The following is a 27,704-nucleotide window of genomic DNA, read 5'->3' on the forward strand; positions in this document are numbered from 1 at the left end:
GACCCAATAGTGCCTTGTATAGTGAATACTCCGGGATCACCCTTTTTCAAGGTCAAACACCTAGTAGTGACTGCACTACAGTGGTAAAAGCCATCAATCATGGCTCCTTTCATATTTGTAACCATTTGTGTCATAAACTTGGCATATCCAGGCTCCTACTCCAATACCTCAAGAAGAGGAATATTCAAGCTCAACTTTTTCAATATCTCGATGAATCGCTTGAATTTTCCTTCCTCTCTTTTCTTCTTCAATCACTGAGGAAAATATGGGTATGGTATTTGAATTTGTTTTATTTCCTACTCAATAATCAAACCTTTACCTCTTTCTTTACAAACTACATCATCACCACCTGTCACCTTTTCTGACTCACAATAAGTATCTCATCAATAGAAACCTCATCTGTCTTGGCACATCCGTAGCAGGCAATGGGGGATCCAGAGTATTCATACCACTCCTTATGGTAATGGAAAGAACATGACCATTTTTTTTTGGATTTTACACAGTGTTTCTCAAAAATTTGCCTGACTACCTCTGGTTCAGTGTTGCTGACATTTTCCTAAACTGGTGCTCCAACTACTTAATAGAAGTAGCTTGGGATTCAACCTTTTGGGTCAACCCTGAAATGTTAGCCTTAATCTCTTTAAGTATGATCTCTTTATTTTCTTAACCCTTAACCAGCTTAGTCAGCATATCCTCTATTCTTGATTTAGCATCTCTTCTGCCAGGTGGAATACACTGATCTCCCTTCTTTCTGTAGTCATTCTTTTCCCTCCAGTCACTATCTCGCTCCCTACTGTGGTATTTGTATTTTTCATAATAGTTTTACCTTGGTTCCCTTACCCTTGGGATCAAAAACCCGCCAAACAACAATCCAGATAGTTTGCTTCCTCCTCCAAGTCTGACTCATACGCTTTGGAAGCTAAACCCTATGCTCCTACAACATTCACTTTCTTAGAACTTGTTGTTGCAAACTTCTTTACCAGTAACCCTAGGTCAGTTCTTAGTAGTATAATATTTTATGCTACTGAATCATCAACTACTTTTTGGTCACAGGAGGCACCAATAGAATATATATGCCAGATCCCTTCTCAATATCCAAGTTTGCCACCCTCGGTTAGTGAGCGAGATCTGATCTAGCTTATCTAAAGTTTTCTCTCAGTGTAGTCTCATAAAAGCACCTCTAGATATGGTATTTTCCATGGCTCTGGAACTGATGGTCAAGGCTCTGTAAAATATCTCCAATAAGCTCGTACCTGACATCCGATGGTTGGGCACTAAACTCAGCTTCCTCTTGAACCTAAACCATGCCTCGTATATAAATTCTAACTACAAATACCTAAAATTATAGATCTTATCCTTAAACTTCAACATCCTAGATGGAGTAAAGAACTGATTTAAAAATTACCTGCATAAATCGCTCTATATAGTGATAGATCCTCTTGGCAGTTCCCCTATTCATAAATATGCTTCTCCTATAAGTGAGAAGGGGAACAACCTCAGTCTAAGCGCTTCCTGACTCACCCCTAGAATGGTATACAAACTATAAATCCTAATGAAATTTGCAAGGTGCATATTTGCATTATCTGTAGGCAAACCCACAAATACAACTTTCAGGTTTAGAAGCTGGATCATTGCGCTTGTTATGTAAAACTTAATGCCTAAGGGTAAAATAGGAGGGATAATACCTCCAGTCTTTATAGGCTCAACACACCCCAAATCTTCTTCATCATCCACATATGGTTGCACATACTGATATGTTGGGATCACTTGAGGACGACTTCTTCTAAATTTATTCTGAATTCTACCAAGTGCTTCTTGGTGGTCTGCCTCTTATGTTTGCTCAGCTAGCTCTGCCTCCTTATCTACCCATTAAGGTTCTTCTATTTCCCTTTCCTTTTTAGTGGGTTATGGTAAAATCACATCCGTCTACTGATCAAGAATATCCTAAACTCCTTAGGGATAAGGGAGAGGCACATCATCACGAAACTCTTCAGGAATATCTTTTTTTCTGTTCCATCATCCTACTAGGTATTTGTAGGATTCTTTCTAGATTCAGATTCACTGGAAGTAAGTAATTTTCTCTACTCTGTGTGTTAAGAATACACCGGTGTATACCCAAGTAAGAACAAAAACATAAATAAAAACCCAAAAACTGCAATAACTTCAATTTATAAATCTACACCATATTCCCTGGCAATAGAGCCAAAATTTGGTGATGTCTAAGCTACACCTCCACTCTGAAGGTTATATGGTCACTTCTAAATATAGTAAACCAACAAGGTTGGGTTCTAATCATAAATGAATATATGGAATCGTGTCTCTCAGTTGTTGTAATCAACAGAAAGAACTAAAGAAGTAAATGGGGAGTTTTGAGTAGCAATATTGAACAGGTGGTGAATATCAACTTCGATTGTAATAAGTCATAGGTGAACACTAGGGTTGTGTTACCCCTAGCTTCTCAACTCCTTAGACTTATTGTGCTTTATTGAACCAACCTGATACTTTGCATGCAGAATATGATAAGTTATGTACCTTTTATAGTTATTTGGATGATCAAATGGATATCATATCACCCTTTACCTTTTCAGTCTCAGGATGTTGCCTTATTAACCCTTCTCTTGATCTCAGTTAACTATTACCTTTTGAGTCTTTAGCTATTAGATGACAGCTAACCACCTTACTTAGATAATACCTTGTAGAGTAGATCGACATCTAAACTTTAAATTACCATGTCATTATCTATTCCTAGTAATTATTCCTATTTTGGAGTAAGTAGAAATAATCTAGGTGACATCCTAACATTTACAACCGCTAAGATAACTATTAAAGTAAAGATAATACAATACATGCATGGGTATCAGTTTAGAACAACCATAGCACTTTCTCCACTTCATCAATCTTCCAGAGTTTCCACAACCCTAGCTAAGGGTGTTTAGCCACTAATGTTTGTGAAGTAATCAACAACATCCATGATTGAAAGCATAAGATAAAATCATAATAATCATAAGTGAAAACCCAAAATTGTAACTGAATTAATCAATCAAAATCAATACAATAGAATTCCAAGACCAAACTTAAATGTTGAAATCAAAATATGTTTATAAGTATAAAGAGTGTGTAAATTTTTCTAAAAACACATAAGGGGTATTTATAGTACATAAGAAAACCCTAAAATCAATGCCCAAATGGAAAAGGAGAAAAAGGTCGATGACCATATGTGGTGTCCACATGCAGCTTGGCCTAGGGAGCATGTGGCACATATAGCCTAAGTCTAGGAGAATGTGACCACTTTATGTGCTCTGAAAAAATTTGGCAGCTCTGCTCTCAGGATTTTGAACTTCTACCACGTGCTTTTCCTAGATGTGATCCATATGTGGTCAGCATGTTGACATAGGTAGGTGCCAAAAGTTCTTTTTCATCTCTTTAACTCTTTGGATTATCTAGATCTTAAATTCTAGCACTTATCTTAGTCTCATACAAACCACATATGCTATATGTTGTCCATATGTAGACATAGGTAAGATCCAGGCCTTTCAACTCATGCAACCAAGTGCATTGGTCACGTACAATCTGGAAAGTATCATGAATACCCAAGATTGATCACATAAGTAACCCAAATCATAATATTTTCACCTTTTTCATGAACTTAGCATCCAAAACCTAGTTTCCTACAAAACATACCCAAAATCCATCATATCTAACAAAACAACCTAAGAAACTAGCAAATTTTTAGAGTTTAAGCATTGGAAGTTCTATATTTCTATAGCACATCAATTACCCCAGGTGCATTGTTTTTTAAGATTAAATATCATTGAATATGACTGGGATTCCCACAAAAAATAACATACATTCCTGCCCATGCAACAAATCTCATGGTGAAGCTTCCACAAGTGCAGCAAGAAGAATAAGGTAGAGCCTACTAAGATACACTGGCCTAAGACTAACTGCTGTATAATCTCTAACCATTGCTGGGTTGGGAGCATTGATCATTCACAGGCCTAGGTACCGATGAACTTGTGGATGAATGAGAATTCCCCCAAAATTTCTTCTTGAAAAGTTTTTTACTACTCTTACCACTATTTTGGTAATCGATGGTTTATTTATTTTAAGAGTAAATTCCTCCATTTTAAGCCATTGTTTGTTCAAATTGGCAATCGGTCAAAAAGTTTAGTTAAAAAACCTCGTATGCCATTTATGATAGTTCCAAAAGATCCAGAACATTGATTTTAGGTTAGATGGACTCTTGGTTTAGGTCCCAAGTCTTTTAGACTCATTTCGAGCTATTGGCTAGAAGTTAAAAAATGGCACATAGGTGTGCGACCCAACTTTTCATTGAAATAACCTCGAATGGAAATTTTGACTGCGATATTGAGTATGGAATGTTGAATTTGATAGGGTAACAAAGTTCACCTGTGTATATAGGGTTCTAAATGAATCTCAAGGGATTGGCAAAGACACAAAATATTTTAAGTCTCTAGCTGATGCAAGGAAATCTGGTGCAACCAATGCAATAACCTTTAAGGAGCTTTAGCAGAGGGTGCTTTTGTGGCCCTTTAGTTTCTTTAGCGGCTCTAACCAACTTGACAACTGTTGTTAGCTTTTAAAGTGTTAGTCCCTCTAGCGCTAATTGACCGCTTTAGCGGCCTATCATGCCAGGAAGGGACTACTTAGCAGTCAGCTGCGCGCTTTAGCTCTGGTTGCTGAAGTGTCCCACAGTCAACTTTAGCTATATTAACACAGCTGAGAAGGGTATAATACCCTACTTAGCCTAATTTTTACCATTCTTCTCCTATTTCGTAGAATATTGATTTTGGAGATTGGGTAAAGTTTATTTATGCATTGTGCCTTCAAACTTGTGGTGAGCTTACATTATTTTCATGATTTTATTTTCCATCCTTATCTAAAATTTCTATAATCTTGGTGGATTGATTTTAGCACTATTATAGCTCAGAATTTACTCATTTTGAGAGTAAAGGTTCCTTGAGCATAGAGGGAAGTTGTGTTGGTTTCAAAAGTGCGGCTCCACAAGCAAGCCCTATATGGTATTTTAACATAATTTTGGACCCAAATCACAATAATGAAATATGGGTATCACTATTCTCATTCTAATGAGTAAATTATGAATTTGATAGCATGGCACCGTACGAAAGCCTCTTGGAAAGGAAAATCAATAGTTTAACATATTCTTTGGGCTTTTCTTCGGCATCAAGGTAGGCTAGGTTTACCTTTTTCATAGATTGAGCTATCTCGTAGTATGATTATGATATTATGTTAGATATAGGGTGGGGTTTAGGTGTTGGAAGTATAAATGAGAATATTAGATTAGTTTAACCATTTAGGTTATCTTGAAATCCTAAATTAGGAGTAATTAGCTTAGTTACTCATGTCTTAGGTTAATTTGGCTTTGTGTCTCATGTTTAGAATGGAATTTCCTTAATCACTCATTTTTAGGGTGAAATTGGCCTTAGTTGCTTAAGTTAAGGAAAATTGTCTTAGTTGCTATTATTTTAGGTAGAATTGACTTACTTTTTCATGTTTGGGAAGAATTAGTATCTTAGGGTTATTTATGACTTATTCAACATCTAGAAATGAACTTATATACCTTATCAAAGTCTAGGATAGAAGTTTCCTAAAATGGGATTTCGAAGATTAGAAGAGGTCCCCTCTGACCCACCTTAGGCCAAGACTTGTGTTAGTGTTGTAGACTTATTTACATATGATATACCCTTATTAATATTTGGTTTAGGACTTTAGCAGATAGAATACATTTAATGAGTATGTTAGTTGGATATCAAAAGATTGATGCTAATTTTGGATGTTGCTGATGATATGGATTATATATATACCATTAATTATATGGCGGGAAAAGGCATTGTTTCTACCCTAAACTATAACCGAAATGTATAAGCCATACCTAAACTATACTAGTGACCTATTACACACCTAAACTATAAGAAAGTGAAACTATTACCTCCCCGCAACACTCATTCTAAGGCGCGTTGTTTACACTCATTTTAGGCGCGTGAAAAGCAGAAAGGTAAATTAAAAGTAGATTAAAACGCACACGTGTCATTATTCAATTGCATTTTATCAATCAATTATATTTAATTAGTTTTTGATTTATATTTATATAATTTTTATTTTCTTTCTTTACCTTTAATTTGTTTTTCCTTTTCCTTTTTTACTCTTTATCTCTAACTTCTTTCTTCCTTTCTTATTTCTTTCTCAACTCCATTTCTTATTCCTTACCTTCTCTCAACCTCCATCAATTCATCAATGAATTCATAAATTCACTTACCCTTTTATTTTTTTCCTTTATTATTACAAGTAGAAAGAAATTTGTTATTAGTGCTATGTCCTTTTGATTTTGTTAGAACCAAATGTGGGTTACTCAATTTTAGCCCCAACTAGAAGCGCTTAAACAGTTTCTGCTTGGAGCAGTAATGGCTTTTGTTTTGTATTAAGTCTTTAAGACATACCTTTACTTAATATAATCCCACCAGTTACCAAAAAAATACGAGTTGTATTCGAACCCATAACTCACATGTCAATTTATAATTGATATTTTCTGTGAATCTGGATACTATTTAGATGAAATTTATTCAATTTTAATTTAAATTAGAATGTTGGTTTTTCAAATTTTATAAAATTCGATTATGGGTATCTTGAATTTCATGAGTTCGATTCTGTGTTTCTTACATTTTACTGAATTGTGTTGTGGGTTTTTCGAATTTTGCAAATTAAATTTTAAATTTATCAAATTTTATGAAGTTGAGTTATGATTTCTTGCATTTACGAATTGAATTGTAAATTAGTTGAATTTTATTGAACTGAGTTGTGGGTTTCTTGAATTTTTAAGAATTGAGTTTTGTATTTGTATTTTACGGTCTGGGTTATGATTTGCTCAAATTTTATCGAATTGGGTTGTGGGTTTTTAGAATTTCACAAAAAATGGCGAAGATTGTGAAATAGTGAAAGGATTGAAGTGATTTTATTTGTCGAATTTGGATTGCTTTGATCTGATCGAATCTGTTTATTTATCAGTAAATAGGTTTTGCCCAGATTTTAACTAAAAGAAGAAGGATTGAAGGACATGATATTTTTTAAAATTCACTTTTAAGAAAGAAATAAAAAGGATTTAAATTAAAAATAAGAAAGAAAAAAGAAGAATTTATGAAAATAATAAATTTATTACTTTTTCGGATGATGCTGATGTGGCACTGATGTGGTGTTGATGTGGCGCTGGCGTGGCAGCGCATGTAAAACACCACACCACATGCAAGTTGTGTAATGCCTGACAGGGTGTAAAAAGTATCACTTTTTTATAGTTAAGGTGTGTAAAGGCCACTAGTATAGTTTAGGTGTGGCTTAGACTTTTCGGGTATAGTTTGGGGTGGAAACGATGCATTTTCCCATTATATGGCTTCTGGATATAATTAATATTATGGCCTATCAACATGATTAATAATATCGATATTGATGTGATTAATAATGTGGCTTATTGATATGATTAGTGGAGTATAGATATGATTAATGTCGTATAGATATGATTAACGACTTATAGATATCATTAATGGCTTATAGATATGATTAATGGCTCATGGATATGATTAATGGTGTATAGATATAATTAACAACTTATAGGTATAATTAATGTCTTATAGATATGATTAATGTCTTATAGATATGACTAATGACTTATAAATATGATTAATGACTTATAGATATGATTATTGAAAAAACTTATGAATATGGCTATTGACATGGCATATGGGCATAGTTATTGGCATGACTTAATAGATGCGACATTGGTATGGTTTATTGGTGGGTATGATATGACTTATGGTTGTGATTTTCGGTTCGGTATATAGATATGATTAAAAGTGATGATCTATAGTTAGAGTTTATTGGTATAGTCTATTGAGTTAGTTTATCGGTATGACTTATTGATAGGGTTCAATTATACAGTTTATAAATATGAGTTTCAGTTAGAGTTTGACAGTTAATGATGATCTTGATAATATAAGTTTTGGTGCAACCCTGACAAATAATGATAATGATAATGATACTATTGAGTTTCGATTCAAGTCTGGTATTAGGAATTATGTATGAGATGATATTGTTTGGATGGATTCTTAGTTATGGCATGATAAATTGGTAATTTATGACTTTTTAGTTGCTTAATTTCATTGATTATACCCTCCAGTTGTATGGGGTCTAAATTAGGTTATTTATTTATTTTTTCGGACTTATTTACTTATGGGGGCCAACCTTGTGGTTATAGTTGTGTGATCTTTTTGTTACTATTTTTGATTCATTTCTTTATTTATGTACAACATTGTTGGAGCTTATTTCTAGGTTGTCCCCTTCTGCCTTGACTTATCTTATTTTATCTTGTATCTTATCATATTTATATCATGATTTAGCTCAGTTGTCCGATGATTACTACTGAGTACTCGTGGTTTTGTACTCATACTACATTTTTATTCCTTTTTAGTGCAGATCTGATTATTAGTTATTAGAGATTGGGTGGGCTCTGGGAGTCGAAGTTACTCATTTTTCTTCTACTTATCTATGTCTAATGTTTTATCTTTGACATGAATTATATTTGACTATTTAGTACTTAGAATTTATTTGTAGTAGCTCTTGCACAGACATTACTGAGTCTTAGGATGGTAGTTGATTTTTTATCTATCTATTAGACTATTATGACTATTTTATTGCTATTTGAGTCTTTAATTGTTAATTTTTTACTTTTAGGCCATTTTCCACTGAGTTAGCATATTTCATCTAGCTCCAGGCTATGGTTTGGCTTACCTACCAATAAAATAAACTATGTGCCATCATGACTCATAAACTGTGTCATGAAAAATTTGTATGAGAGCTTAGGTTTCACTAGTATTATTGGTACAAGAGCAAGTATTTAGTAGAGTCTCATGAATTTGAATGATTATGCTCATTCCTTATCTTTGGGGGCTATAGGACATTCTTAGGAGTTCTTTACTTCTTTCACTTATTTTGTGCTAAGAGTCTGAGTTAGTTTCTAAAGCATTTCTTTGATTTCACTCTTTCACAGATGGCTAGGACACGTGCTACTGCTACTTGAGATGAGGGTACCAAGATTGATCTTAGGGATCCTATCAATATTTGCAAATGTAGATAACATAGATAGCCTAGGTATGTGTCCTCAGCAAGGGTATAAGATAGGGGGCCTTCACTAGACCCTATTCCCACTTCTGAGCGGGAGATTCTTCCACCCCAGCAAGTAGCAGGCTCGAGACCAACCCAGGATCTACCAGGATTTATTTTTTTTTAGTGCTCAGAGATGCTTTGGTGTAGATTTTGGGATTGGTTGGTGGTGCACCATCTGATAGTGCACAGTCTACAAATTAGAGTGATGCTGAAGCAAAGGGAGCAGCTGGTAGTTGTGACTCCTAGAGTTGAGTTCCCTCATATGCTGGTAGTTGCTTAGTCGATAGTTGCCCATCTTGCTATGTATATGGAGGAGCAGAATATGTTAGGTAAATTCTTAAGATTAGCTTAGCCTAGGTTTTCTGCTGCACCAAGTGGGAATGTGTATGAGTTCCTATTGCTTGTGAGGATAGGCTTTATCATTTAGGCCTGGTTAAAACTCGTAGTGTTGATTACACTACTTTTCAATTAGTCTTGACATCTCGACATTAGTGGAGAGGTCATCTTGATTCTAGGCCATCGGGATCTCCCTCTTTGACACAGACCCAATTCTCTGAGAATTTTTTAGAAAAGTATATACCCTGCAGTCTCAAGGATTATTTGAGGGATTAGTTCTTAAGGTTGGAGCAGGGCTCCATGACTGTTGTGGAATATGGGCTCAATTTCATGAGTTGGCTAGGAATGTTACTTATATTCTAATTATTGAGTTTGAGAGGGTTCATTGCTTTTGTCCAAAGATTGAGACTTTCTCTTCACATGTCTATATAGAGTTTGTTTGCTATGGGTAGGTCTTTTATTGAGTTTTCTAATCATGCTTAACTTACAGAAGAGATATATAGCGAAGCCCAAGAAGAAGCGATAAAAGGTTACGATACCAGGGTAGGTTTATGGGAACCATAGAATCTCCTGGTTCAAACGTAGTTTTTCTCAGGGTAGGTACCCTCTGTGTCAGTCATATCAGTAATAGGGTCAGTCTAATAGACCCATTCAGGCTGCACTTTAGATTACTGATGGAGGCCAGTCCGACTTTAATGATCGTCTTGGCAAGGGTCGTGGTCTGTCTTTAAGGGGTTCATCTTCTAGTTATTCTAGTCATGGTGGTTATTTTGGTTTAGCTAAATCTTTTATTTTTGATCTAGATCTTGAGGCATGTTATGGTAGTGGAGATTTTAGTCATTTCTTAATAAAATGGCATAGTCATGAAGTTATGGTTCTTTTCGTTCATAGTGTCCCACCAATTAGGGTAGTTTTACCTCCATCTAAAGGTTGTATGTATGGTCATAGAGGTTGTCCCTAGGGTGCTCATAAAGGTTCTTAAGTAAGATGGGAGGTCGGTCAAGAGCCCATCTAGGTGGTGGATGTGGTCAGTTGTATGCCATACCTACTAAACTTATGGTTGAGTCTTCACTTACTATTATCATAGATATAATTTTAGTGTTTTATCCGTCGACTTTTGCTTTTTTTTTAATCCAGGATCCACTTATTCTTATATGTCTTCTTATTATGCCCCATGGTTAGAGTTATCTTGGGATTTATTATCCATGCTAAGATGTGTATCTACTCCCATAGGTTATTCTTTAGTAGTGAATCAAGTTTATAGATCGTGTGTTGTAACTGTTTGAGAATTTGATACTCAGGGAGATCTTATTATGTTAGATATAGTGGATTTTGATGTGATTTTAGGCATGGATTGGTTATCCTACTATTATGTTGTCCTAGATTATTTTACCAAGAACGTTACCTTAGTCATGCCCAGCATACCCCCAATCATATGTCAAGGAGATATTAAACGCGAGCCGATAGGGATTATTTCTTATATTTGTGCTAGGAGGTTTATTTTGAGTGCTTGCAAGTCTTATCTCGCTTATATTTGTGATGCTAGTGTGGAGAGTCCATCGCTTGACTCTGTTTCTATAGTTCACGAGTTTCCTGATGTTTTTCCTACTGATCTACTTAGCTTTCTTCCCAAGCATAGTATTGAGTTTGTTATTAATCTTGAATTAGGCACTCACCTATTTTTATGAAACTTTACCATATGTCTCCTGCCAAGCTTAAGGAGCTAAATTCTTAGCTATAGGACCTTCTTGGTAAGATTTTCATTAGACTGAGTGTGTCTCCTTAGAGAGCTCATGTGTTGTTTGTAAAGAAGAAAGATGGCTCCATGCAGATGTGTATTGATTATAGGTATCTTAATAAGGTGATGTTGAAGAACTGTTATCCTATGCCTCACATTAATGATTTGTTTGACCAGCTTTAGGGAGCAGCGGTGTTCTCAAAGATTGACTTGAGATTCAGTTACCATCAGTTGAGAATTTGGGATGAGGATATCCCAAAGACAACCTTTAGGACCTGTTACGATCATTATAAGTTCCTAGTGATGTCTTTTGGGTTGACTAATGCCCTAGTCATGTTTATGGATTTGACAAAGCGTGTATACAAGCTTCATTTGGATTTCTTTGTTATTATGTTCATCGATGATGTCCTTGTGTATTCGAGGAGTAAAGAGAAGCATATGCAGTATTTGAGAATTGCGCTTCAGACATTGAGTGATCATATATTTTTTGTCAAATTCTCTAACTGTGAGTTTTTTTTTGAGTCAGTGAAAATCCTTGGGCATGTGGTGTCTAACAATGGTATCATGGTAGACCCATCAAAGATTGAGGCTATTTATGATTAGGCTAGACCTGCATCTCTGACTTTGGTTCATAACTTCATTGGTTTGGCTAGTTACTATAGATGGTTTGTTGATAGTTTTGCTATTATTGTAGTGTCGATTACCAGATTGGCTCAAAAGGAGGTTCCTTTCTGATAGTCCAAGGAGTGTGAGTCAAGCTTTGGAAAGCTCAAGGGATTTCTCACCTTACCTTCTATTTTAGCTCTTTCTATTGAGGGTAAGGAATTTATTGTGTATTATGATGCTTCTGGTGTTGGTTTGGGTTGTGTATTAATACAGCAAGGTCATGTTGTTGCTTATGTGTTAAGGCAGCTAGAGGTGCACGAGCGCAATTACCCTACTCATGATTTAAAATTGGCAGTAATTTTGTGCTTAAAAGCGCAATTACCCTACTCATGATTTCAAATTGGCAGTAATTTTGTGCTTAAGATTTGGAAGTATTGTCTTTATGGTGTCACTATGAGATTTTTATAGATAATCATAGTCTTCGGCATTTTATGACCCAAAGAGAGCTTAATTCTAGGTAGGGTAGATGGATGAGGTTGCTTAAGGATTATGATATCTCTATCTTGTATCATCTGGGAAAGGTAAATATGGTAATGAACGCCTTGAGTCGGGAGGCAGTGAGTAAGGGAAGGTTGTGTTGTATTTTAGTTTGTTCGAGGTTGTTGGAATGGGACAATCAGTCCTTAGCCAAATTGATAGTACGACTTGATATTTCATACCCTAGGAGGATTTTTTTCTAGTGTTGAGGCAAGGTCCTTGCTATTTGATCATATTTAGGATCGCTAGTTTGAGGATAAGAGCATATGCATCATCTGTGAACAATTGTTGAGTGGTCAGTCCAAGAGGGCTACCATAGATTCTGAGAGCATTTTGAGATTTGCCATATTTGTGTTTCGAGAATTGATGACTTAATTCAGTCGATTTTGTGTGAGGCTCACAGCTTCAGGCACTCTAATCACCCGAGTACAGCTAAGATCTATAGAAATTTGAGATAATATTATTGGTGGCGTGGTATGAAGAGAGATATAGCGGACTTTGTAGCTCGTTGACTATGTTGTTAGTAGGTGAAGGCCGAGCATCAGAAACCTAGTGGCTTGATTCAAAGGTTGTTGATTCCCAAGTGGAAATGGGAGCGGATTATCATGGATTTTGTTAGTAGGTTGCTCATACTTCCCATGGTTTCGATGGTATTAGGGTCATTGTGGATCAGTTGACCAGGTCAACACATTTTATTCCTATTCAAATATCCTTCAGCGCTGAGAGGTTAGCCCGTATGTATGTTAGTGAAGTAGTTTATTTGTATAGTGTGCCTATATCTATCATTTCAGATCGAGGTTCAGTGTCACTTCTAGTTTTTGAAGAATTCTTTAGAAGGGGTTGGGTACTCAGGTAGATCTTACTACAGCCTTATTGACTCAGACCGATGGGAAGTCAGAGTGAACTATTTAGGTTCTCGAGGATATGCTCTACGCATGTGTTATGGATTTTAGAGGTTAGTAGGAGCGGCACTTAGCCTTAGTAAAGTTTGCATATAATAATAGTTACTATTTGAGTGTTGAAATGGAACCATTTGAGGTGTTATATGATAGGAGATGTCATTCTTAAATTGGATGGTTTGAAACTTTTGAGATTAGGCCCTGTGGTACGGACTTGTTTCAAGAGTCATTGGATAGATTTAGGGTAATGCGGGATAGGTCGAAGCATCTCAAAGTCGGCAGAAGGCTTATACAAATGGTAGACTTTGTCCCTTTAGATTTAGAATTGGTAATTGGGTATTCCTCCATGTATTGCTTATGAAGGATGTGATGATGTTTGGAAGGAAAGGCAAGCTCATCCCCAGATATACTGGACCCTTTGAGATTCTTAGCACAATTAGTGAGGTGGCTTATGAGTTAGCCTTACCCCTAGATTTTGTTGTTGTCCATCCGGTTTTCCATGTTTCTATGTTGTGGCTGTTGATTCCTAACCTGTCTCATGTGCTTATATGGGACTCAGTTTAGTTGGATGAGTGATTGACCTTTGTGGAGGAGCCTGTGCTCATTTTTGTCTAGTGATGTCAGGCAATTGCACACTAAAGAGATTCTAGTAGTTAAGGTTCAGTGGAGGCACCGCCCAGTAGAGGAGGCTGCGTGGGAGATCTAGAGCAAGATGTAGGCTCAGTATCATCACTTGTTCAAGGCTTAAGGTACATCCTAATCCTTTACTTTTGCGGATGAAAGTTCTTTTAGTATTGGATATTGTAATGACTCTCTAGGTCGTTTTCTACATTTTTCGCTCATTTTCACCCTTTAGATCCTTTTTATAGCTTCCCAAAGTCATTTATTACTTGTTGGAACTAAAAGTTTGGTTACCGGACAGTTTGTTTGATTTTTAGAGCCAATTTCCTGTTTTAAAGCCTTTACTAGTTCAATTTGGCTAACAAGCAAAAGCTTTAGTTAAATGTCCTCGTATGCTAGTTTTAATAGTTCCAACAGTTCTGAAACATCCATTTTAGGTTAGGTGGACCCTTGGTTTGGATCTTTAGCCTTTTAGACTCATTTTGAGATATTGGCCAAAAGTTAAGAAAATAGCACTATAGTGTGGGACCCAACGTTTGTTGAAACAGCCTTGGATAGAAATTTTGACCCCACCATTGAGTTTGGAACATCAAATTTGATAGGGTAGCATATTTTGTCTTCATATACGGGATTCTGGATGAATCTTAAGGGGGTGACTGAGACTCAAAATATTCCAAGTCTCCAGCTGATGCAAGGAAATCTAGTGCAATCGATAAAGTGACCTTCAGAGCGCTTTAGCGGCCCTCACAACCTCGTCAAGTGCTGCTTTAGCGGCTAATTGGTCACTAAAGCGCTAGTTGCTTTAGCGCCAACCAACCGTTGTAGCAACCTGACATGCTAGTGAGGGACATCTTTAGCGACCTGCCATGCTAGTGAGGGACCGCTTTAGCAGTCAACTGGGAGCTTTAGTACCGATAGCTAAAGCGACCCAGTGTCCACTTTAGCAGCATCCACGTACCTAGAAAGGGTATAAATACCCCACTTAGCCTAATTTTCACAATTCTTCTCTTATTTCTTAGAATATTAAATCCAAAAAGTGGGAACTCTTGGGAGAATCAATTGTGGATGGTTTTGGAGCTTGGGTAAAGTTTATTTATGCATTTCTCTTCTAAATTGTGGTAAGCTTCTATTATTTTCATGATTTAATTTTCCATTCTTATCTAAAATCCTTAAAGCCTGGTGGTTTAATTTTGCACCATTATAGCCTAGAATTTTCCCATTTTAAGGGTAAAGGTTCCTTGAGCATAGAGGGACGTTGTGCTGGTTTTGAAAGTGCAATTCCACAAACGAGCCCCACATAGAATTTTTACATAATTTTGGACCCAAATAATAATAGTGTGGAACCTTGCAAAAGTTTGTCGAAAAGAAAAATTAGCAATTTAGTGAATTTTTTGGGTTTTTCGTCTAGTCCAGGTAGGCTAAGTTTACCTTCTTTATAGATTAATCTATATCATAGTATGATTATGATATTATTCTGTATATATGGTGTGATTTAGGTGTTGGAAGTATGAATGATAATATTTGGATTAGTTGAACCATTTAGGCTATTTTGACACTGTAAATTAGGAGTAATTAGCTTAGTTACTTATGACTTAGGTAAATTTGGATTTATGGCTCATGTTTAGAATAGAATTGCCTTAGTCATTCATGTTTAGGGTTTCTTAAGTTAAGAGATATTACCTTAGTTATTAATTATTTTAGGTGGGATTGACTTACTTGTTCATGTTTGGGAAGAATTACTATCTTGGGGCTATTTATGACTTATTCACTATCTAGAAATGAACTTATATTCCTTAGCCTAGTCTGATGTAGCAATTGCCTAAAATGGAATTCGAGGAATAGAAGGGGGCCCTCCGTCGCACTTAGGCCAAGACTTGTGTTAGCCTTGTATACTTATTTATGCATGATATAACCTTATTAATGTTTGGTTTATGAATTGGGGAGAGTGAATATATTTGATAAGAATGTTAGCTGGATATTGAAAGATTGGTGCTAATTTTGGGTGTTGCTACTAATTTGGCTTATATACACCATTATTGATATGCTTTTGGATATGATTTATGATATGGCCTATCGACATGATTAATGATATAGATATCGATGTGATTAATATGTGGCTTATAGATATGATTTACAGCTTATAGATATGATTAATGGCTTATAGAGATAATTAATGGCTTATAGATATTATTAATGGCTTATAGATATGATTAATGGCTCATGGATATGATTAATGGCTTATAGATATAATTAATGGCTTATTGATATGATTAACAGCTTATAGTTAAGATTAATGGCTTGTAGATATAATTAATGGCTCATGAATATAATTAATGGCATATAGATATGATTATCGGCTTATTGATATGATTAATGACTTATAGATATGATTATGGAAATAACTTATGAATATGACTATTGAAATGGCTTGTGGGCATGGTTATTGGGATGACTTAATAGATGCGGTATTAGTATAGTTTATGGGTGTGAGTACTGATATGACTTATGATTGTGAATCTTGGTCCGCTGTATAGATATGAGTAAAAGGGATAATATATAGTTATAGTTCATTGGTATAGTTTATTGAGTTAGTTTATCGGTATAGTTTGTTGATATGGTTCGTTGATACGATTTACAAATGTGAGTTTTGATTTGAGTCCGGCAGTTGATGATGATCTTGATGATATAAGTTTTGTTCAAGTATGACATTGGGAGTTATGTATGAGATGATATGATTCAGATGGATTCTTGGCTATGGCATGATAATTTGATAATTTACACTTATTCGGTTACTTAGTTCCCTTGATTATACCCTCCAGGCTTATGGGGGCCTGTGTTGGGTTATTTACTTTTTTGCATTTATTGGCTTATGGGGCCAATCTTATAGTTATAGTTGTATGGTCATTATTTTACTATTTCACATGCATTTATTTATTTATGTACAGCAATGTCAGATCTTATTTTTAGGTTTTCCCTTTTGCCTTGACTTAGCTTATTTTATCTTGTATTTTATCATATTTATATCATTATTTAGCTTTGTTAGCCAATGATACCTACTGACTAGCTGTGGTTTTTGTACTCATACTACACTTTTGTACCTTTTTGGTCCAGATCTGAGTTCTAGTTGTCGTTGTTGATTCGACGCTTTTGTAGGGTTCATTTCGGAGATCTGATGAGCTCTTGGACTCAGAGTTACCCCTTTTCCTTCTATTTATCTATGTCTTGTTTTTCATCTTTGAGATGGACTGAATTTGACTATTTCCTACTCAAAGTTCATTTGTAGTAGCTCTTGTACCAACATTACTAAGCCTTGGGATGGTTGTTGATTTTCTATCTATCTATTAGACTATTATAATTGGTTTATTGCTACTTAAGTCTTTAATTATAAATTTTTAGCTTCTAGGTCGTTTTCCACCGAGTTATCCCATTGTATCTAGCTCCGGGCAATGGTTTGGCATACCTACTGTCGCGATAATGTAGGTGCCATCATGACTAATAGTTTGGGCCGTGACAACTATTCTGGTGGTTTGCTTCCTAGTCTGCATGTTTGTCCCTCTTACTCTAACGTTCCTCAGCTTTTTCTTTCTTTTTTCTCATCTTCCACCTACTAAGCATGAATCTTTAGCATGGATATATCTATGTCATTATTCAAAATTTGCTCCCTAAAACTCTAGTTTCACATCATCAGACACAAACTTCCTCATTCTATCCCTCATAGTAGACACCAACTCCGGAGCATAGCGAGACAACTGAATAAACTTCAGAACATACTCTTTAACACTCATATTTCCCTACTTTAGGTTCATATATTCCTCGGCCTTAACTTTTTCAACTCCTAAGTAAAGAAATGATCAATAAAAGCCTCAACAAAGTCTTCCCAAATTGTTAGTTAAGCATTTTCATGTCTAATCTTTTCCCAGTCATCATACCATTGGTAGGATACCCCTTTCAACTGATAAGCTACAAACTACACTCTCTCAGTATCACTGGCGTGCATAACTCTAAAAATATTCTTTATCTCATCAATAAACTCTTGAGGGGTCCTTCCCAACTTTGGACCTAGTGAAGGTCGGTGATTTTAGTCGCATTAACTGACCAACCCAAGTATGATATGAGAAACCAATGGTAGAACTAGCACTACCTTCCTAGATAAACTGAGACAACATAATCTGAGCAAGTATCTGAATGGATTATCTGAATTCAGCTGTAGAAACTTCACCTTGAGGGGACCAGGTGTGTGTGGGATAAATTTTCAGGGATTGGAGAGGACCAATTGGGACTGATGGAACCAAGTAAAATTTTGTTGGAAAAGAAGTTTAGACTCAATTATAAATCTACAGCTCATGATTAGGGTAGGCCTCTTTAACATTTGTCCTAGTGGGGATGGGGGTTCCAGCTGAAGTCCTTTTTGGAGTCATGATTTGAAATATTGGAAAACCTACGAGTTAGAAAAATTTTCATAGAACTAGACTTCTTAGAATGGACCATAACATAAAGAAAGGGAAAACATTCCTAGATGTCTTAAGCCTCCCCTATATAAGGGTGGCGCGCTACACAAACATAAAAAGGAGTATAATCAACACAACCTAGTAAACAGCCTAGGACACTTGAACCATGCTCGGGTACCAAGTTTGTCATGCCTCATACTGAAAACCTAGACATAAAAGGTATCCCAGACCAATTGAGGCTTTAGAAGGCCCCTTAGCATTATATCATAAGCACTAGTCATTGATAAAGTGCAAAAAGGACCAAAAGATAAGAATTTCAAATTGAACAATAGTTATAAAAATAAATCTTGAAACATGACTTAATGACATCTATATTCAATCTACGAAGCCTCTAATATCATGAATAGAAATCCTAAGCCAGAACATGGCCCCAGCAATACCATAAAATAAATTACCAAAGTATAAATAAAGAAACCATATGCCTTTTGAAAGATGGAGGGCTCACCACTTGCTACTTTCTATTTCTAAAAAAATCTTAATGCTACACAGAATCATAAAAAAATGCCTCCAAACCTACATCATGAAAAATGGTAGCATTTGAGGACGGTCAGTACGATGAGTACTAGCAAGAAACCCAGATAAGGGAACAAAACAGTTTATAAAATAAGTCATAATATGAAAAGTATAAGTCATAATAGGGAAGGATATGGAAGTAAGGAACTCAATAAATTAAGATTTATTCATGAACTAGGTAAATTCACCGACCTTAGGCAACCATGGGATATATAGGTCCGATCTTCACCCAACTGATGGGACTCAAATCTATGTTTAGCGCATAAATTGATATGAACATTATTTTTCCATCATATCATATCATCCTCATAGAGGAAACATCCTAAGGTTGTCCTATTAAGGAGCAAACCAACCCTATGTCGGCAAAACATAGGTTTCAGACGTTAGTCACTAGGACTTACACCTTCTTGGTGAACTACATAATTCTCTTTAACAAAAAAATTAAAACATTATTATAAATATTTATTCTTTGCGTATTTAATAGCGGTACTCATATTTTGGTGTCACCATACCAAGAATTGCAAGTCATTCATACTATGCCAAAATTATTATCATAAAACATTTACTGACTATTAAACTAGTCACTAAAAATCACAAACATAATCATTGTTAAATTTTCATAAGAGTCTTAAAAAAATGTCAAAACATTCAATACTTTCAATAGTTCAAAAGAACGGGGTGACATACTCATCCATTATTGTAATTCAAAGATTTTTGTAAGACATGGTAACCATAGTTCAACACTCATAATCTTTAGCATTCAAATTTGAATTATTCAAATCACCATTTCAAATAGCCATTCGAAGTTCAAAATCCCCAAATGAAGATTAGAAAACAATTTGTAAATAGAGGGAAAATCAATGTCAAGCGTTTCATAAAATAATTCTCAACCCTAGTTTCAAACCATCAACATCATATACTTGAATACTTAATAAATTATCACTTTTTAGTAATAATGGAAGTAGGGTCTGTTCACCATATCCTTTGAATAAAAGAGTGTTGAGAAAACTTAAGATTTGGCCCTTGAATATTGAAACCCTAGTTGCTATTGCTTCTAAGAGTCTTAGGAAAGATTTGGATATATTTTTGACAAATGGAATTCATGTTTAAGATTTTGGGATCATTTAATATAAGTAGGGGATGGTTTTTAACTAATGAAAGAACCAATAGCCCTTAAAATATAAAATAAAATGAAATCTTGCCAGGTAAGAGAGGTTGCACAGTGCACTCCCCAAACTGGTTGCGCAGCGTAAACCCCAAACGTAGGGCACCTCCAACATGATGCTCCAGCTTAGAATCAAATCTAAAACTTCCTTAACTGCATCCAACTCACTCCAAAAAAATTTTACTCACTCTTAGGGTCTTATAGTCTCAATTTTTAGCTATAAAAAGTTTTAGAAACATCTGAGGTGTTACACAACATGGTAAGCATCATCACATTTGTGGCATAGAATGAAATGAGTCATTTTAGAAAATCGATCTACTATAATAAATAGATTATGGTGTCCTCTCTTCATTAAGGGAAATCCTAATACAAAACCCATAAAAATGTTCATTCATGTACCACTAGGAGTAGGAATAGGAGTATACTTACCTTGAGGCAGAATCATGGATTTGGCTTGCTTGCATTCAAAACATTGACCACAAATTGCTCCATACCATTATTCAAATTGGGCTAATAGAATTGTTACTAAAGAATTTCAAGTGCTTTAGACACTCTAAAGTTCGCTATCAAACCACCACTATGATCCTTCTTGATGAACAACACTCTATATGAACTCATGGACAAAAAAGCTTGGCCATCTTTGTATAAGAACCCATCAACCAATTTGAATTTATAAACCCATTAACCTTAATTAAGATTATCAAAAGTTTATGTAAGTCAAAACATATAGAATAGAACCCCTTTAAGATTTAAAATCCCATTATCCTAAAAGTCAAGGTAGTGATGTTACACAAACCTTCTTGATAAAGCATCCATTATCACACTCTCCTTGCCTTGATTGTAGTTGATCATTTTTTGAAAGGTCTTAATTAATTCAACCCAAACATGTCTATTTTTCAACTTGGATTGCCTCTTAAGATATATCAAGGACTCATTATTGATCCTTATCATGAACTTTTTGTGCCACAAGTAGTGTAGCCAATAAGCCAACACCCACACAAGTGCATACAATTCCTTGTCATAAGTTGAGTACTTCAGAGTATCTCCTTTTAGCATTTCACTAAACTAAGCTAATGGTTTCCATTCATTCATTAATGTACCACCTATACCAATAAATGGAGCATTACATTCAATCTCAAAGGTCTTATCAAAGTTGGGTAGTTAGAGAGAAGGTGAATAACTCAACAAAAATTTCTAGGCTTAAAAGAACTTCTTTTGCTCTTATTCCAACACAAAAGGTACATCTTTATTGATCAATTAAATCAAATAAGAAGTAATTGAACTAAAGTCCTTCATAAATCAACAGTAAAAGATTGCTAACCCATGAAAACTTCTTACCTCAATTGCATTGTTTGGGGTTGGAAAATTCTTGAAGGACTCTACCTTTTCTTTATCAACTCTAACCATTCTAACAAACCTTAAAATCCAAGAACATGGACTTCTCAACACAAAATAAAAAATTGAGATTAGCAGTGAGTCTCCCATGTAATAGGACATTAAACACTTATTTCAAATGGGACACATGCTTCTTAATAGTCTTGTTATACATAAGTATGTCATCAAAATACACCACAATAAACTTGTTGATGTTAGGTTTGAGGAAATGGTTCATCAATCTCATTAAAGTGCTTGGGGAATTTGTCAACCCAAATGGCATTACAATCCATTCATACAACCTAAACTTTATCTTGATTGGTCATCTTCCACTCATCACCCAGTTTCTTAAATTTGATGATAACCACTTTGAAGGACAATCTTTGAGAATATACTTGATCCTTATAACTCATACAACATGTTGTCAAGTATAGGAATTAGTTGTCTATACTATATCTTAATCTTGTTCACGACTCTATAATCAATGTACATCCTCCAAGTACCATATATTTTTGAACAAGGATCATCAGCAAGGTACAAGGGCTTAGTCTTTCATTGATATACCCTTTTTAAAAGATCTTCTACTTGCCTTTGTATCTCACTGATCTCTTTCGGATTACTCGTATAGGCTGGCCAATTAGGAACTATAAAACTGGTCCTCAAAGGTGGTAATCCCTTGGATATCGCTACAAAAAAATAGTTCATCATAATTCTACAAAAGAGAAGAGGTAATACTAGGCAAAGTGCTAGTATCTTGTTAGCATGCAATAAGAGATTGGTGTTGACAAGGCACACTAGAAATTCCTCATCCACACCTTTTAAACACTTACTTGGCATTGCTATTATGTATATGTTCTTCTTATTTTTAGCCAGGTCACTTTCTTTATCTGGAATAATGGTGGAAATTTTTCCTTCACTCTTTGCCTCTTCTATCTTTATCCTATCCTAAAGCTCCTTCATAGCTAGATAGTCCTCACTCACTTGATATGGAGTGATTGTGCAAGTATATACTTCTTACCTTCTATCAAAAAAGTGTATTTATTAGACCCCTCATGGTGAAAAACATCTCTATCAAGTTGCCATGGTCTTTTCAATAATATATGACAAGCCAACATAGGTACAACATCACAAACCAATCTGTCATTGTACTTGACCACAGTAAACCAGATACTTGCTTGCTTGAGGACCTTCATCTCTCAACTCTCATAGAGCCATTATATCTTGCAAGGGTTAGAATATTTTCTTTTTGGTATTTTTATACACTCCACCAAATAAGAACTTACCACATTGGTGCAACTACCTCTATCAATAATAAAAGAACACACTTTATATTGGATGTTACACAAAACATGAAATAGATTCTCCTTTTGCTCAAGTTTGTCTTAAGAAAGGTCTCTCATGATACTTCTCACAAAACATGAAAGATTGGAATTCACTTTTAAATCTTTATCATCATCAAGCAAAGGTTTCCCTTTCCTAATAAAGCAAGCAAAATTTACCCTCGTCCACCATTTTATCTTCATCCCAAAAAGTGTCTCCCTCTCCCTCACTTCTATCTTTCTCTCTCACACACTCTTTTCATAACCTTCTTCTTACTACTTGATTATATATCCATCCTAAAAATCAATGATTGTTCTCCTATTAGGATACTTACTAGCAACATGTCCCCTTTCTTTTCATATAAATCATTAAATTATAGAATATTAAGGAAAATTAGGTTTAATATAGTTACCTTCTTATGATTTCTCACTTTCTTGAATGTGAAGTCAAGCTAAAATTGAGTAGCGTTACTACTACCCTTAAGTTTCTCCATAGAAGATGTCACCTTTCAACTATCCCCACTTTTGCCCCATGAGGAATTTGAAGAAATTTTGGTCTTATATGAAATTTCTTCATTCAAATCTGATTCTACCTATGAGAAATCATAGAAAGACACTTCAATAGCCTCATAGTGTTTAAGCTTCAAGGGCGTCAAGATACCATACATCAAATTTTTCATGAATTAAATCACCGTACATTGCATGTTTTCTTTAAGTTTACACAGCATTATAAATTTTCAAACTCATCATAATATTCTTCCACACTTTTGGTATCTTGCCTCAACATAAACACCTTCATGGGCACCTCTTGATAGTAGTTTGGAGTCAAGTACCTTAACTTCACAAGTGCAATTAACTCTTGTAGAGTAGGCAACTCGTAGTTATGTGAACTCTCCCTCTTTCACCTCTTGGACTCCTACCAAGTGGAAGCATATCCTTCAAATTTAGTGAGAATATACTTTGCTTTCAAAGTTCTTGAGATATTATTTGTGAAAAATACTCGCTTACTTTGAATTTCCCATTCCAAAAACTAATCGGGATCACTACTTTCTTTGAACCTTAAAGTGTGACCTTGATAGGTTCAAGACCCTATATTGAGCATTCCGCTCTCCAAACCTATATCCCCTATTTTTCATCAAAACATTTCTATATTCCATCATATATACTCTACCTCATTGATCTTGATTCCCTATACCCGTGTTTAACCTAATGCTTCGAGTCCAAGCTCTTTCCTTTGGTACACTATATCATTTCCTACCTCTATGCCTCCAAAACTAACTACTGTTGACTTCACCGTTCATTTCATCATAAAGAGAATTTTGGCATTGATAGTCTTGGTAGGTTGTTTGTAGTGCCTTTCATGGAGATAAATATAGGATCCATGCAAGATAATTTGATGTGTTTTAGAGTAGAGTTTGATCTGGAACTTAACTTTCCAAAAAATGATGGTTCCTTTGTAGAGGAGATAGGGTTGTGGATTTGGATGTGATGTAGCTTATGTTGGGTGGTTCAGAGGTTTGTCATTTGGAAGGTAAGTTGTTGGTAGTTTTGGATTCAATTTGGTAGAGGTAACTTAGGTTGTGAGATTGTCCTAGAGTAATGGTGGTGGACTGCACTAACTCTCTCTTTGTCTCTTTATTTCTAGGCCATTGAAGTGTTTCCCCTATATTCTCCCTATCTATCCATTCCAACCTTTCTTCCATTCCTCTAAACATTTCATTCATTTCTATCAGCATTTCTGTCATTTGCATGGAGAGGTGAGTGATAACATCCATAATATTCTCTAAACTCTCTCTGATTAGACTTGTAATAGACAAGATACATACAAAATTCAACAAGCAAGGTTAGTAGTAAAAGTCTCACGTCACTCATATGTAAACTCTCAACTCACTTTTTATGGTGACATCTAAAAATTGATAGTGAACTAGCATTGTTCAACAACTCAAGGTCACCTATCCTTTGTCGTTGAGTGAACTTCTTTTGACTCTTGAAAGAAGGATGACCAAAATAAATCAAAACGTACAAGAATCAAGAATTTTATCTATGAATTAAGATTAAAAAATAGAAATAAATAAGCACGAAAAAGATTGAACTAAAAAAACTAACAAAAACCGAAGAAATTACTTGTTGTTATTTAATTTGAAGAATCAAAGAGATGATTAGATATTTAGAAAATAGTTAACAAGTAATTAATATTTTAATTAGTTATTAAATAATAGAGAAATGGAAGAAAATGAGTGTAAAAGAAGAAGTAGGGAGTTTAGACACTTCAAAAAATTCTTGGGACCCAAAAAACTAAGTGTCAAAACATGCAATTTCTTGCTCTTTGAAACTGTAGTCAAGCACCTGTAGAGAAGTGGGGAAGTACTACAAATGCCAGTTGCTCACATGGTTGGCTCGCTTGCTGCCGCATTGATAGTTGACCTAGTGACTACTAACGTGGCAGCTAATGTGATCTGTCCACGTGGAAATTAAATATTTTTTAAAAAATTTCATGAGTGTATCCATAAACACTTTGACAAACTTTGACTCAGAAATTCGAATCAAAGTGTACTCTTTTATTCCTTCTTCTTTAATAACTCCTTGATGAACACGTACTAATTCCAAACACCTCAAAATCAACTCCAAATTTAGGATTAGCTTCCCCATGACTTAGAGAACAAACCCCAATGGTTTTTAAGCTCCAATTCCTCCTCAATCAAGAAATCCATTTTCAAAGTTTGAAGCATTTTAAAGCTCAAAAATCCTCCAATGAAAACTTCTTTATATAACTCCAAATTAAATGAAATTTGAAACATAGACTTAAATGACACTAGGGAACATGAATTTCAGTGTCAAAAACAATAAGTCAAAACAAAAAATTTCCAAGTCTTTTAGGATTTTTTGGATGTTTTTTTCTTATGAACTCTTTTGAAAAGATCAAAATTCCAAATTTAGATTTGTAGAAACAAACCTAAACCTAGGCTCCTGATACCAAAATATAAGAATCAAAGGACAATGAAAGGAAATAAAAAAAATATGTGTCGATTAACAACTAAGAATAAAAATTATGCGCAACAAGGAACTAAAACTCTCACCTCCCAATTGATTTCAAAACCCAAGAAATTAAACCTAATCAAATAATCAAAAGAAACAAAATATATAATAATAATAATAATAATAATTACCATTCAGAATCCAGATAAAACCTTTTGAAGGTCTTTATGGGTGGAGATGTAGGTCTCATATCGGTTGGTTCGAAGTAGATGAAGTTATGTTGATAGGTCAAGATTTAGTCCATCAGGCTATGCGTTAGTATCAACTGATTTGGAAAAGTTTAAAGGTTGCTTATATTCTCTAAAATCCTATTTAGATATGAGGAGAAGAGACTATGAATTCAAGATAGATTATTAGGTATTTTTGAAGGTTTTAACCATGAAAGGGGTGATAAAGTTTGGTAATAAAGGAAAGATTAGTCACTAGTATATTGGTCCCTAACATATTTTGAGAATAATTAGTTAAGTGACTTATGAGTTAGAATTGCCCGCAAAATTAGATGCAGTGCATCTAGTGTTTCATGTGTCCTTATAGAAGAAATGTATTGGCGATCCATTACTTGTTGTGCCTTTGGAGAGTGTTGTAGTAAACTATAGCTCTTCTTATGAAAAGGTGTTAGTTGAGATATTAGATAGGTAGATTATTTAGTTAAGGTATTGTGGATAACTCATTCGAGCCACTTGGGAAGCCGAATAAGACATGATATCCAAGTAACCGTGTCTTTGTCCTCCTAGCACCAAAGCAGCTTAAGTTAATAGTTCTTCCTCCTATAGTTACTCTTCTCTATTTCATGTCCTCATCAGTTACTTACAGCTCTAAGTATTCATTTTTGCTTTATACGTTTCATCTAAGTTTCTATGCTTAATCTAAAATAAACTAGATCATGATAGTAATTCAATTCAGAAATTCAGATTGATAGTATTAATAGTTCCTTTATTTTGGCTTAGCATTAGTCTTTATTTAAGGATGAATGATCCCAATAGGTAGATATTATAACACCTCAGATTCAAACCTATGAATACTCAGTGTTTAATATAAAAACTCATAGTTCTAGACTTAAAATCCTAGTCAACACGGCCCTCGGTATGAACCATATTATAAGACCATAACTTATGGTATGACTCATGATATCAGGTCCCAGACTATTTCTTAGATCCCCAGTCACTCCACTTGTACCATAAGTATTGGAAAATTGTATAATTTGTACAACATATCTACAAGTTGTATTGTTAAGTGTACAAGTCGTACAATCAAAGTACGGATTATACTATGAGACGTACTGAATGATCAAGAGAAGTGTGACTAGGAGTTGAAAAACTACTAAAGACCGCGAGTGTGAGTACAAATCATACTAAAGACCATGGCTAGTGACTTGAGTCATGGTGTCCTGCACCAGCGAAATTTCAGCAGCATTTATAAAAGATAATTATATTATGTCCCTTTCTTTAATCCATATACTATGTCATTTTAAGATTTTAAGGGGATATTATTGGAGTAATCGATTAGTTAATCCACTCTCCTTCTATTAGAAATTCCTAAGTCAGAAATAAGAATTTTCAAGAACACAACTTATGGTTCATCTCTTAGTATCTAATTCAAGCAAATCAGTCTAGACTCTTCAGTAGCCTGGTATATGCACACTTCAATGAGAGTTTCCTTTTACTCTCATGTCCTATTTTCATAAATTAAAGTATAGATTTCATGAATTTTAAATTTAGGACTAAACAACCAACTATCTGATTATTATGATTTTAGTTTTAGTAAGTTATCATATTGATTAAAATGTTTTTAAATTATTATGTATGATTTTAATAGTCTTATTTCAGTCTCTATGTTTGAACAAGACTTTTACATGACTCG

Source organism: Capsicum annuum, chromosome 4, assembly GCF_002878395.1.
Source record: "Capsicum annuum cultivar UCD-10X-F1 chromosome 4, UCD10Xv1.1, whole genome shotgun sequence".
In the NCBI taxonomy this organism is placed as follows: domain Eukaryota; kingdom Viridiplantae; phylum Streptophyta; class Magnoliopsida; order Solanales; family Solanaceae; genus Capsicum; species Capsicum annuum.